General features: G+C 45.0%; 1 long non-coding RNA gene across 1 annotated transcript in view; it reads right to left on the reverse strand.

Moving 5' to 3' along the window:
- Positions 1 to 227: 227 nt before the first annotated feature.
- Positions 228 to 14,986, reverse strand: part of LOC137223195 (uncharacterized) — a 255,649-nt gene continuing 240,890 nt past the window's right edge. Inside the window, exon 3 of the long non-coding RNA XR_010942751.1 lies at positions 228 to 332. This is a non-coding gene — a long non-coding RNA (uncharacterized lncRNA). The remainder of the gene's footprint in view (positions 333 to 14,986) is intronic.

A 14,986-nucleotide genomic window follows, 5' to 3' on the forward strand; every position in this document is an offset into this window, starting at 1 on the left:
TGCTCATGGGCGGGATGTAAATTGCCAACAGCCACTCTGGAGAAGTGTATGGTGTTTCCTGAAACATCTACAAAACAAAGCAACAGAGCCTAGGGCACTTCCACTTATGGTCCTATAGCTTATTGAAATTAAAATCAAAAAGACACAGCCTCCCCAAAGTTTGGGACGGCTCTGTTTACAAGAACCTCGTTTACGGTACAAGATCAATATCGCAGAAAGTGAAAAATGGATAAAGAAGTTGTGGTACTTACGTACAATGCAATACCACTCAGCAATGAAATCTATGTCATCTGCCCGTAGCAGCATAATGAGTGGATTCAGGTACGATGATTCTAAGTGAAATAAGTCACACAGAAAAAGAAACATCATAAGATATCACTACTACACGGAATGTAAACTTGGCTACACAGGAACTGAATTACAAAACAGAACAGGCTCACAAATGTAGAAAACCAAGTTATGCTTGCTTAAGGGGAAAGGTGAGTTGGGGTGCTACATAAAACCAGAGATTGAAATTAGCACAGATACCATTCCATAAGCCAAATATGTAATAGACAAGAGCTACTCCTTGCTCAACGAAGTGGACTCAACACCACATATTAAACGCCTAAGAATATACCTGACTAGTAAGAATCTTAAAACCTATGGATTTATATGTCTCCGAAAGAGAATCAAGCGTGTGTACAGCGGCATAAACGCAGCAGTGATAGGATTGGTGAGGTTCGGTGAGCAAATGCAAACCCTTTGAAGTCATATTGCATGGTACCCATTCCATGGATCTCAACTCTCCAGGTTTAAGGGATTCTTCCTTCAGCTAAAACATGCATGTGGAACCCAGAGTATGATCCACTGTGTGATCGGAAACGTGTTCAAATGTGTCTCAGTTGTCGTCCTCCGGTTCTCGGGTGCAACATTCCAGACGCTTTACTAACACTCTCCCCACTTGGAGAGTCAGTGCCTTTAACCTCCTGTTTGGCCCAGTTTGCAATTTCTACGGAAAATGAACAGGAATAGGGAGAACCAATGAGAAACTAGCTGGAGGTGTCTGGACACGCAAAGTTAACTCTCGTTTCCCACCAGGAAGAGGAATTAACCAAAGGCTAAGCGTGCCGTGCCGGAACCACACTAGGGCCTGAAGCAATCCTGCGGTGTTGCGGCCAGCTCACAAGAAAGCGAGTTGAAGAAAGGAGCTCAGGGGCACTGTAATTCACAAACTGCAGAGTTATAAATGACAGCTATCGTCCAAAAATATATTGAAGTAAGGTTGCCAAGAGGACTTGAAAGCGGGGCAGAATTGCAGGAAACCGATTTCAGGAGGTAGACTGGAATTGCATGTAAAGCATAGGAAAAGAGGCAGAACGTCCACAATGATGCACTTGGCCAAAAAGGGCGTATGCGTTTTTTCCTGAATATATTCAGGAAAAAACGCATACGCCCTTTTTGGCCAACCAAGCAAGCTTGCAAAGGGAATCTGCACTACAATGAAGTCTCACTACCCTGCGGGCAAAAGGGCCATCTGAAAAAAGTATAAAATCCAGCAAAGCAGGACAGGCCATGGAGAACTGGGAGCCTTGTTATGCTGATGGGCGGGATGTAAATTGCCAACAGCCACTCTGGAGAAGTGTATGGTGTTTCCTGAAACATCTAAAAAACAAAGCAACAGAGCCTAGGGCACTTCCACTTATGGTCCTATAGCTTAGGGAAATTAAAATCAAAAAGACACAGCCACCCCAAAGTTTGGGATGGCTCTGTTTACAAGAACCTCGTTTACGGTACAAGTTCAATATCGCAGAAAGCGAAAAATGGATAAAGAAGTTGTGGTACTTACGTACAATGCAATATCACTCAGCAATGAAATCTATGTCACGAGACCCGTAGCAGCATAATGAGTGGATTCAGGTACGATGATTCTAAGTGAAATAAGTCACAGAGAAAAAGAAACATCATAAGATATCACTACTACATGGAATGTAAACTTGGCTACACAGGAACTGAATTACAAAACAGAACAGGGTCTCAAATGTAGAAAACCAACTTATTCTTCCTTAAGGGGAAAGGTGAGTTGGGGTGCTGCATAAAACCAGACATTGAAATTAGCACAGATATCGTTCCAGAAGCCAAATATGTAATAGAAAAGAGCTACACCTTGCTCAACGAAGTGGACTCAACACCCCATATTAAACGCCTAAGAATATACCTGACTAGTAAGAATCTTAAAACCTATGGATTTATATATCTCCGAAAGAGAATCAAGCGTGTGTATAGCGGCATAAATGCAGCAGTGATAGGATTGATGAGGTTCGGTGAGCAAATGCAGACCCTTTGAAGTCATATTGCATGGTACCCATTCCATGGGTCTCAACTCTCCAGGTTTAACGGATTCTTCCTTCAGCTAAAACATGCATGTGGAACGCAGAGTATGATCCACCGTGTGATCGGGAAACGTGTTCAAATGTGTCAGTTTTCGTCCACTGGTACTCGGGTGCAACATTCCAGACGCTTTACTAACACTCTCCCCACTTGGAGAGTCAGTGACTTTAACCTCCTGTTTGGCCCAGTTTGCAATTTCTGCGGAAAATGAACAGGAATAGGGAGAACCAATGAGAGACTAGCTGGAGGTGTCTGGACGGGCAAATTTAACTCTCATTTCCCACCAGGAAGAGGAATTAACCAAAGGCTCAGCGTGCCATGCCGGAACAACACTAGGGCCTGAAGCGATGCTGCGGTGTTGCGGCCAGCTCACAAGAAAGCAAGTTGAAGAAAGGAGCTCAGGGGCACTGTAATTCACAAAACCGCAGAGTTATAAATGACAGATATCGTCCAAAAATATATTGAAGTAAGGCTGCCAAGAGGACTTGAAAGCGGGGCAGAATTGCAGGAAACCGATTTCAGGAGGTAGACTGGAATTGCATGTAAAGCATAGGAAAAGAGGCAGAACGTCCACAATGATGCACTTGGCCAAAAAGGGCATATGCGTTTTTTCCTCAAGAAAAAAAGCCTACGCACTTTTTGGCCAAGCAAGCAAGCTTGCAAAGGAAATCTGCACTACAATGAAGTCTCACTGCCCCCCGGTTAAAAGGGTCATCTGAAAAAAGTGTAAAATCCAGAAAGGCAGGACAGGCCATGGAGAACTGGGAGCCTTGTTATGCTGATGGGCGGGATGTAAATTGCCAACAGCCACTCTGGAGAAGTGTATGGTGTTTCCTGAAACATCTACAAAACAAAGCAACAGAGCCTAGGGCACTTCCACTTATGGTCCTATAGCTTAGGGAAATTAAAATCAAAAAGACACAGCCACCCCAAAGTTTGGGACGGCTCTGTTTACAAGAACCTCGTTTACGGTACAAGTTCAATATCACAGAAAGCGAAAAATGGATAAAGAAATTGTGGTACTTACGTACAATGCAATATCACTCAGCAATGAAGTCTATGTCATCAGGCCCGTAGCAGCATAATGAGTGGATTCAGGTACGATGATTCTAAGTGAAATAAGTCACACAGAAAAAGAAACATCATAAGATATCACTACTACACGGAATGTAAACTTGGCTACACAGGAACTGAATTACAAAACAGAACAGGGTCTCAAATGTAGAAAACCAACTTATGCTTGCTTAAGGGGAAACGTGAGTTGGGGGGCTGCATAAAACCAGAGATTGAAATTAGCACAGATACCGTTCCATAAGCCAAATATGTCATAGACAAGAGCTACTCCTTGCTTTACGAAGTGGACTCAACACCACATATTAAACGCCTAAGAATATACCTGACTAGTAAGAATCTTAAAACCTATGGATTTATATGCTCCAAAAGAGAATCAAGCGTGTGTACAGCAGCATAAATGCAGCAGTGATAGGATTGGTGAGGTTCGGTGAGCAAATGCAGACCCTTTGAAGTCATATTGCATGGTACCCATTCCATGGGTCTCAACTCTCCAGGTTTAAGGGATTCTTCCTTCAGCTAAAACATGCATGTGGAACCCAGAGTATGATCCACCGTGTGATCAGGAAACGTGTTCAAATGTGTCTCAGTTTTCGTGTCCTGGTACTCGGGTGCAACATTCCAGACGCTTTACTAACACTCTCCCCACTTGGAGAGTCAGTGCCTTTAACCTCCTGTTTGTCCCAGTTTGCAATTTCTGCGGAAAATGAACAGGAATAGGGAGAACCAAGAGAGACTAGCTGGAGGTGTCTGGACGGGCAAATTTAACTCTCATTACCCACCAGGAAGAGGAATTAACCAAAGGCTCAGCGTGCCGTGCCGGAACCACACTAGGGCCTGAAGCAATCCTACGGTGTTGCGGCCAGCTCACAAGAAAGCGAGTTGAAGAAAGGAGCTCAGGGGCACTGTCATTCACAAACCTGCAGAGTTATAAATGACAGCTATCGTCCAAAAATATATTGAAGTAAGGCTGCCAAGAGGACTTGAACGCTGGGCAGAATTGCAGGAAACCGATTTCAGGAGGTAGACTGGAATTGCATGTAAAGAAAAGGAAAAGAGGCAGAACGTCCACAATGATGCACTTGGCCAAAAAGGGCGTATGCGTTTTTTCCTGAATATATTCAGGAAAAAACGCATACGCCCTTTTTGGCCAACCAAGCAACCTTGCAAAGGAAATCTGCACTAAAATGAAGTCTCAATGCCCCCCGGTCAAAAGGGCCATCTGAAAAAAGTGTAAAATCCAGAAAGGCAGGACAGGCCATGGAGAACTGGGAGCCTTGTTATGCTGATGGGCGGGATGTAAATTGCCAACAGCCACTCTGGAGAAGTGTATGGTGTTTCCTGAAACATCTAAAAAACAAAGTAACAGAGCCTAGGGCACTTCCACTTATGGTCCTATAGTTTAGGGAAATTAAAATCAAAAAGACACAGCCAACCCAAATTTGGTACCGCTCTGTTTACAAGAACCTCGTTTACGGTACAATTTTAATATTGCAGAAAGCGAAAAATGGATAAAGAAGTTGTGGTACTTACGTACAATGCAATATCACTCAGCAATGAAATCTATGTCATCAGGCCCATAGCAGCATAATGAGTGGATTCAGGTACGATGATTCTAAGTGAAATAAGTCACACAGAAAAAGAAACATCATAAGATATCACTACTACACGGAATGTAAACTTGGCTACACAGGAACTGAATTACAAAACAGAACAGGGTCTCAAATGTAGAAAACCAACTTATGCTTTCTTAAGGGGAAATGTGAGTTGGGGTGCTGCATAAAACCAGAGATTGAAATAAGCACAGATACCGTTCCATAAGCCAAATATGTAATAGACAAGAGCTACTCCTTGCTCAATGAAGTGGACTCAACACCCCATATTAAACGCCTACGAATATACCTGACTAGTAAGAATCTTAAAACCTATGGATTTATATGTCTCCGAAAGAGAATCAAGAGTGTGTACAGCGGCATAAACGCAGCAGTGATAGGATTGGTGAGGATCAGTGAGCAAATGCAGACCCTTTGAAGTCATATTGCATGGTACCCATTCCAGGGGTCTCAACTCTCCAGGTTTAAGGGATTCTTCCTTCAGCTAAAACATGCATGTGGAACCCAGAGTATGATACACCATGTGATTGGGAAACGTGTTCAAAGGTGTCTCAGTTTTCGTCCCCTGGTAATCGGATGCAACATTCCAGACGCTTTACTAACACTCTCCCCACTTGGGGAGTCAGTGCCTTTAACCTCCTGTTTGGCCCAGTTTGCAATTTCTGCGGAAAATGAACAGGAATAGGGAGAACCAATAAGAGACTAGCTGGAGGTGTCTGGACGGGCAAATTTAACTCTCATTTCCCACCAGGAAGAGGAATTAACCAAAGGCTCAGCGTGCCATGCCGGAACCACACTGGAGCCTGAAGCAATCCTGCGGTGTTTCGGCCAGCTCACAAGAAAGCGAGTTGAAGAAAGGAGCTCAGGGGCACTGTCATTCACAAACCTGCAGAGTTAAAAATGACAGCTATCGTCCAAAAATATATTGAAGTAAGGCTGCCAAGAGGACTTGAAAGCGGGGCAGAATTGCAGGAAACCGATTTCAGGAGGTAGACTGGATTTGCATGTAAACCACAGGAAAAGAGGCAGAACGTCCACAATGATGCACTTGGCCAAAAAGGGCGTATGCGTTTTTTCCTGAATATATTCAGGAGAAAACGCATACGCACTTTTTGGCGAACCAAGCAAGCTTGCAAAGGAAATCTGCACTACAATGAAGTCTCACTGCCCCCCGGTCAAAAGGGCCATCTGAAAAAAGTGTAAAATCCAGAAAGGCAGGACAAGCCATGGAGAACTGGGAGCCTTGTTATGCTGATGGGCGGGATGTAAATTGCCAACAGCCACTCTGGAGAAGTGTATGGTGTTTCCTGAAACATCTAAAAAACAAAGCAACAGAGCCTAGGGCACTTCCACTTATGGTCCTATAGCTTAGGGAAATTAAAATCAAAAAGACACAGCCACCCCAAAGTTTGGGACGGCTCTGTTTACAAGAACCTCGTTTACGGTACAAGTTTAATATCGCAGAAAGCGAAAAATGGATAAAGAAGTTGTGGTACTTACGTACAATGCAATATCACTCAGCAATGAAATCTATGTCATCAGGACTGTAGCAGCATAATGAGTGGATTCAGGTACGATGATTTTAAGTGAAATAAGTCACACAGAAAAAGAAACATCATCAGATATCACTACTACACGGAATGTAAACTTGGCTACACAGGAACTGAATTACAAAACAGAACAGGGTCTCAAATGTAGAAAACCAACTTATGCTTGCTTAAGGGGAAATGTGAGTTGGGGTGCTGCATAAAACCAGAGACTGAAATAAGCACAGATACCGTTCCATAAGCCAAATGTGTAATATACAAGAGCTACTCCTTGCTCAATGAAGTGGACTCAACACCCCATATTAAACGCCTAAGAATATACCTGACTAGTAAGAATCTTAAAACCTATGGATTTATATGCTCCGAAAGAGAATCAAGCGTGTGTACAGCTGCATAAACGCAGCCGTGATAGGATTGGTGAGGTTCGGTGAGCAAATGCAAACCCTTTGAAGTCATATTGCATGGTACCCATTCCATGGGTCTCAACTCTCCAGGTTTAAGGGATTCTTCCTTCAGCTAAAACATGCATGTGGAACCCAGAGTATGATCCACCGTGTGATCAGGAAACGTGTTCAAATGTGTCTCAGTTTTCGTCCCCCGGTACTCGGGTGCAACATTCCAGACGCTTTACTAACACTCTCCCCACTTGGAGAGTCAGTGCCTTTAACCTCCTGTTTGGCCCAGTTTGCAATTTCTGCGGAAAATGAACAGGAATAGGGAGAACCAATGAGAGACTAGCTGGAGGTGTCTGAACGGGCAAATTTAACTCTCATTTCCCACCAGGAAGAGGAATTAACCAAAGGCTCAGCGTGCCATGACGGAACCAAACTAGGGCCTGAAGCAATCCTGCGGTGTTGCGGCCAGCTCAGAAGAAAGAGAGTTGAAGAAAGGAGCTCAGGGGCACTGTAATTCACAAACGTGCAGAGTTATAAATGACAGCTATCGTCCAAAAATATATTGAAGTAAGGCTGCCAAGAGGACTTGAAAGCGGGGCAGAATTGCAGGAAACCGATTTCAGGAGGTAGACTGGAATTGCATGTAAAGCATAGGAAAAGAGGCAGAACGTCCACAATGATGCACTTGGCCAAAAAAGGCGTATGCGTTTTTTTTGAATATATTCAGGAAAAAACGCATACGCCCTTTTTGGCCAAAAGCAAGCTTGCAAAGGAAATCTGCACTACAATGAAGTCTCATTGCCCCCCGGTCAAAAGGGCCATCTGAAAAAAGTGTAAAATCCAGAAAGGCAGGACAGGCCATGGAGAACTGGGAGCCTTGTTATGCTGATGGGCGGGATGTAAATTGCCAACAGCCACTCTGGAGAAGTGTATGGTGTTTCCTGAAACATCTAAAAAACAAGGCAACAGAGCCTAGTGCTATTCCACTTATGGTCCTATAGCTTAGGGAAATTAAAATCAAAAAGACACAGCTACCCCAAAGTTTGGGACGGCTCTGTTTACAAGCACCTCTTTTACGGTACAAGTTCAATATCACAGAAAGCGAAAAATGGATAAAGAAGTTGTGGTACTTACGTACAAAGCAATATCACTCAGCAATGAAATATATGTCATCAGGCCCGTAGCAGCATAATGAGTGGATTCAGGTACGATGATTCTAAGTGAAATAAGTCACACAGAAAAAGAAACATCATAAGATATTACTACTACACGGAATGTAAACTTGGCTACACAGGAACTGAATTACAAAACAGGACAGGGTCTCAAATGTAGAAAACCAACTTATGCTTGCTTAAGGGGAAAGGTGAGTTGGGGTGCTGCATAAAACCAGAGATTGAAATTAGCACAGATACCTTTCCATAAGCCAAATATGTAATAGACAAGAGCTACTCCATGCTCAATGAAGTGGACTCAACACCCCATATTAAACGCCTGAGAATATACCTGACTAGTAAGAATCTTAAAACCTATGGATTTATATGTCTCCGAAAGAGAATCAAGCGTGTGTACAGCGGCATAAACGCAGCAGTGATAGGATTGGTGAGGTTCGGTGAGCAAATGCAGACCCTTTCAATTCATATTGCATGGTACCCATTCCATGGGTCTCAACTCTCCAGGTTTAAGGGATTCTTCCTTCAGCTAAAACATGCATGTGGAACCCAGAGTATGATCCACTGTGTGATCGGGAAACGTGTTCAAAGGTGTCTCATTTTTCGTCCCCCGGTACTCGGGTGCAACATTCCAGACGCTTTACTAACACTCTCCCCACTTGGAGAGTCAGTGCCTTTAACCGCCTGTTTGGCCCAGTTTGCAATTTCTGCGGAAAATGTACAGGAATAGAGAGAACCAATGAGAAACTAGCTGGAGGTGTCTGGATGGGCAAAGTTAACTCTCATTTCCCACCAGGAAGAGGAATTAACCAAAGGCTCAGCGTGCCGTGCCGGAACCACACTAGGGCCTGAAGCAAACCTGCGGTGTTGCGGCCAGCTCACAAGAAAGCGAGTTGAAGAAAGGAGCTCAGGGGCACTGTCATTCACAAACCTGCAGAGTTATAAATGACAGCTATCGTCCAAAATTATATTGAAGTAAGGCTGCCAAGAGGACTTGAAACCGGGGCAGAATTGCAGGAAACCGATTTCAGGAGGTAGACTGGAATTGCATGTAAAGCATAGGAAAAGAGGCAGAACGTCCACAATGATGCACTTGGCCAAAAGGGGCGTATGCGTTTTTTCCTGAATATATTCAGGAAAAAACGCATACGCCCTTTTTGGCCAACCAAGCAAGCTTGCAAAGGAAATCTGCACTACAATGAAGTCTCACTGCCCCCCAGTCAAAAGGGCCATCTGATAAAAGTGTAAAATCCAGAAAGGCAGAACAGGCCATGGAGAACTGGGAGCCTTGTTATGCTCATGGGTGGGATGTAAATTGCCAACAGCCACTCTGGAGAAGTGTATGGTGTTTCCTGAAACATTTAAAAAAGAAAGCAACAGAGCCTAGGGCACTTCCACTTATGGTCCTATAGCTTAGGGAAATTAAAATCAAAAAGACACAGCCACCCCAAAATTTGGGATGGCTCTGTTTACAGGAACCTCTTCTACGGTACAAGTTAAATATCCCAGAGAACAAATAATTGATAAAGAAGTTGCGGTACTTACGTACAACAGAATACCACTCAGCAATGAAATCTGTGTCACCAAGCCTGTACCACCAAGCCTGTACCAGCATAATGAAATAAGTCACACAGAAAAAGAAACATCATAAGGTATCACTAATGCACGGAATGTAAACTTGGCTACACAGGAACTGAATTACAAAACAGAACAGGGTCTCAAGTTTAGAAAACCAACTTATGCTTGCTTAAGGGGAAAGGTGAGTTGGGGTGCTGCATAAAACCAGAGTTTGAAATTAGCACAGATACCATTCCATAAGCCAAATATGTAATAGACAAGACCTACCCCTTGCTCAACGAAATGGACTCAACAATGAGGTATCACCTCACACCTGTTAGAATGGGCATCATCTGAAAATCTACAAACAACAAATGCTGGAAAGGGTGTGGAGAAAAGGAAGCCTCTTCTACTATTGTTGGGAATATAAATTGATACAGTCACTATGGAGAACAATATGGAGTTTCTTAAGAAACTATTAATAGAATTACCATATGATACAGCAATCCCAGTACTGGACATATACCCAGACAAAACCATAAATCAAAAAGAGACATTCACCGCAATGTTCATTGCATCACTATTTACAATATCGAGGTAATGGAAGCAACCTAAATGCCCACAGACAGACGAATGCATAAAGATGTGGTACATATATAAAATGGAATATTACTAAGCCATGAAAGGAATGAAATTGGGTCATTTGTAGAGACGTCGATGGATCTAAAGTCTGTCATACAGAGTGAAGTAAGTCAGAAAGAGAAAAACAAATCTTGTATATTCGTGCATATATGTGGAACCTAGAAAAACTGTACAGATTAACCGTTTTGCAAGGCATAAATAGAGCAACAGATGTAGACAACAATCGTATGGACAACAAGGGGGGAAAGCTCTTGGGGGGGTGGTGGTGGGAGGAGTTGAGAGATTGGGATTGGCATGTAAACATTTATATGTATAAAATAGATAACCAATAAGAACCTGCTGTATAAAAATATAAAATAAAATTCAAAATTAAAAAGAAATAAAATTTAAAAAACAAAACAGAAAAAACAATTATTCCCTTCACATACATGTATTTATATGAATAAATTATTTCCATGCTTATATCTGTAAATACAAAAAAGAGGAATAAATTCTACCTTGAACCAAAAACGAAAAAGAGAAAAAAAAAAACAGAACCCACCAGTTACTCAGAGGAAAACCGTATCAGGGCACTTGCTCCAGTTGTAAACAATTCTGAAGTTGGTCAGTGGTGGGGAATCGTCTCCCATTCAGCCAGCAGCCCCCACACAACAAGCGTCCTCATTGCAAAGCTGGGGCACCGTGCCGAGGCATCTGTGAGTGAACGTGAGCTGAGCCCCAGGCCAGTTGCTGCTGAACTGTTCCCACCCTTCCCAGGTAAAACACCTGAATATATACAAGGACTTGAAAGCCTAGAGGAAGGGCCATGGAGCCACATGAGTGACAGCATGCCAGCTGACTTGGTGCCTGCAGGCCAGCCAGGATGGCCCTGGCCCTGGGTGCTCTTCTGGAAGATTTCCATTTCCCTGCCTGAGATACCCGTCCTGTCCCTGCCCCCACTGCTTTTTTCCTTCCTCACCTCTGCCCAGGGAGAAATTCCAGCAGCAGGTATGGGTGACACATCCTCTTCTTTAGCAGGTGGCAGCCTGGCAACTGCTGCAGAAAGTCCAGCAGAGCCCCACTCACACTGGGCCACCCACAAAGCCGTGGCCTCTCACTCCCTCCCACCAGCCCAGCCCCGAGACTGCTGACAGGGCAGAGAAAATGGCGTCAGGCACAGCTGCAGGGGCTCTTGCTGCCTGGAGTGGTATTTATATTGATCTCAACCCAGGCACACCTGGGGAGGGCTGGCCCGCACGGTAAGGCTGCCCAGGTCAGCCAATCATCACCCCTCAGGGGCTCACAGTTGCAGAAAATGGAACTTGCTGAACCGGCCAGGTCCAAGGAACAGGTGTGGGCTCCTGAGAGTCAGGATAGACAAGGGGCTGCAGCTTTGGCTTGTTTTCTAATCATTTTATCTGGCCCATGAGTGGGAGACAACTTCAAGAAAAGCCTCTCCTAATGAGAGGAACCCAGGAGTCAGGGAGAGGAGGGGTGGGTGGTGGTTGGAGACAGAGGCCTGGTGCCCCGGGTGCAGTGGAAGTCTCTGGAAGACCAGGTGGAGGGAGGCCACACAGAGTGATGCCCAGGGTCACAGACCTGTCGGAGCTGCTGTTTGTTAGTTCAAGTCCTGCTCTGAAGTGCTCTGTGTCAGCTCTGAGCGACAGGTGAGATGGGGGTGCTCTTCAGTGAGGGCTATGTGCACGGTTCCTGTGTGCCCAGCCCTGCCACGGTACCTGCAAGGGTAGCTCTGTATCCTGGGAGAGGCCTGACCACGAGAGCCCCGTGGGCTGGGTTGGGGGTGGGGTACCTGCCCAGGAGAGCTCCATATCCTGGGATTGGCCTGACCACGAGAGCCCCATGGGCTGCTGGGGACCTGGTAAAGGATGTCAGGACAGTCAGTGAAGCCACCGAGGATATACCTCCAGTTGCTCCTAATTCCTACACCCTGCTGGTCATTCTACCAACCACCAGGACATGGTATTCTGTATTAGTCTCAATGATGCCTTCTTTTGTATTCCATTAGTCCCAGAGTCACAAGAAATTTTGGCTTGTGAGTGGCAGGACTCAACATACAACTAAAACAATACTTCCGGGCCGTCTTGCCCCAAGGGTTCAAAAATTCCCACACCATCTTTGGGGAAAGCTTAGCTAAAGACCAAAAAGTTCTACCTCTGGAAAAGGAAACTCTCCTTCAATATGCAGACGACATTCTGATCGCCAGCCCTACTAAGGAGGCCTCTGAACTACCAAGCCAATAAAGGATAGAAGTTGTCCAAGAAAAAGCTCAAATATCACAGACTGCGGTGACCTGCCTGGGCTTCATTCTCACAGAAGGTCGGAGAAGCCCATCCCAGGAAAGGGAAGAAACCATTTGCAGCCTTACCCCTTTCTAAAACTAGAAGACAGCTTAGGGGTTCCTGGGGAGGCCAGGGTTTGCTGCTTCTGGATCCCTAACTACAGTCTACTAGCTGGGCCTCTATATGAAACACTGAAAGGAAAAGATGATGATCCTTTTGAACAGAATCCAGAAGTGGCCTTTCAAGAATGGAAAGAGCAGTCAATTCAGACCCTTGCCCTGGAACTCCCTAATTGAGCTAAACCCTTTGACCTTTCCATTCCCGGTGAAAGGTGAATCGCCATTGGAGAATTAGTGCAAAAACTGGGACCACTTGAAATGGAACAATGCAAGAATGCCATCCAGGTAGGATAAACTACAGTCACCAAGGGGCTTGGCCCACTGCCACATCTGGCCAAGATACTGGCAGTATCTAAAAACCTGGAAATCAGCAACCCAAAAGGCCACCTCCCTCCTAAGGGAAAAGGACCCCACGTGGTGATCCTAATCACCAACCATGACCTGAAGTTGCAGGGTTCGCTCCGTGGGCACACCGACCTCGAGTGAGGAGGCCCTCCAACTCCAACATCCAGAGAGATAACCGGGGGCAACAGGGCACCATGACGACTCGTGTGAACATCACTTGACCTGGAGTTTCTCTCATAAAACAACAATAGTGTGTCCTGAAGGAGTAGACTACTGCTTGCAGGACTTACTGCACCCGGAGGGGAGCTAATAATCTTGGCGGGGGAAATGTATATCACACTGTCACCATAGAAAAGCCTACAGACACCGTGATGATGGTGGCCAATAAGACCGGCTGGACTCCTGTTTACTTCAAAAGGCTGTTGACTCAGTGGCCATCATGGTCCTTGATCACCACTGACCCTGGACTGTCTGGGAGTTGAGCGGGCAGGGCTCTGACACCTGGTGCTGTTTTTACGTTAATTCAGGGGCCTAATTGAAGAAAGAGCAGACTACTGGTCAGAGCATCTAGGCTGGCAGAAACGGTCAGCCTAAAGTGGCCGAACAAATGTGGGGCGGGGTGAAACCAGCCCCCACAGCGTCTCTGCACATCTCTTTCCTGGACCCTTAAAGGTCATTAGAATCTATAACACTTCCAATGCTGGTGCTCAGGCGGACGAGCAGGGAGGCAGGGGTCCTGGGGCCAATCAACGTCACCTGGAGGCTGCTGGGGAGAAGTTCTGACCCTCGTCCCCTGGTATGAGGGCTCCCAACTCAGCACTCAGCAGTTACAGAAGAAGGGTCTGCACCCTCAGCACTCCAAGAATGAGGAACGGGACAAAAGGCAGAGGAGGGGTTTGTCCCCAGCAAAGCCCATTAAAAATCCCTGGGAGATAAAAATAGAATCTGGGCAATAAAGTCAAGTCTGACCTTTTTTATCCTTTGTGCTTTGTCTAATTTCACGTGCTCCTAGGGTCCCGCATGCAGAGGTTCCACACCCGGCACTTCAGACCAGATTTCCTAGTGCAGAATGGCTGGGTCGACACCTCAGCTCCTGGGGCCCAGTGCAGACTCCAAGATATAGAGCCTGAGCTGCAGCCAACCCGGCCCTCGAGTGCTCCGCCCCCTCCCTCCCACTGACTCTGACAGGATCTCTACACAGCAGCCCAGCCCACAGCCCACGGGGTAGTGCATGCTCTCACCTCTCCATTCTCTGTTTAAAATATAAAGTTTCCTTTGCTTGTGAACCAAACTCAGTCTCGATCTGTTGGCCCCAATGACACTGGGCAGGGGGACACTTGTTGGGGTCCACTCTGGAGGATCAGTAACAGAAATTGAGACTATTGTAACTTCAATGAACAGAGGTGTGAGCCAAACTGTAGTTAACATAGAACAGTTTATAAGGCTCGGGTAAAATAAGATGTTTCTAACACTTCCATTTGATATTTCCATCACTTTATTATAAGCAAGTTCAGTGAAAAGGTTTGTCTTATTTGTCAGGTCAATATTAGAGAAATGAAGTGATTTCTTTCCAAGGATGTACATCTAATAATCTTGGTTAAAGCTTCAATCTTGTTTTAAATGCTTTTCCATTGAAAATGATACCTCTCTTTCAGCTCCCCCATTTCTGAGAAGTATAAAATCTTATAATTTATTATTACCAAAGGGGAAAGGTGGGAGGAGGGATAAATTAACAGTTTGGAATTAACACATACACACTGCTATGTATAAAATAGATCATCAACAAGGAACTACTGTATAGCACAGGGAACTACACTCAATATTTTGCAATAACCTATAAGGGGAAATAATCGGAAAAAGAATAGATATTTTTATTGAC

This window comes from Pseudorca crassidens, chromosome 4 (genome assembly GCF_039906515.1).
Source record: "Pseudorca crassidens isolate mPseCra1 chromosome 4, mPseCra1.hap1, whole genome shotgun sequence".
NCBI classification, from domain to species: domain Eukaryota; kingdom Metazoa; phylum Chordata; class Mammalia; order Artiodactyla; family Delphinidae; genus Pseudorca; species Pseudorca crassidens.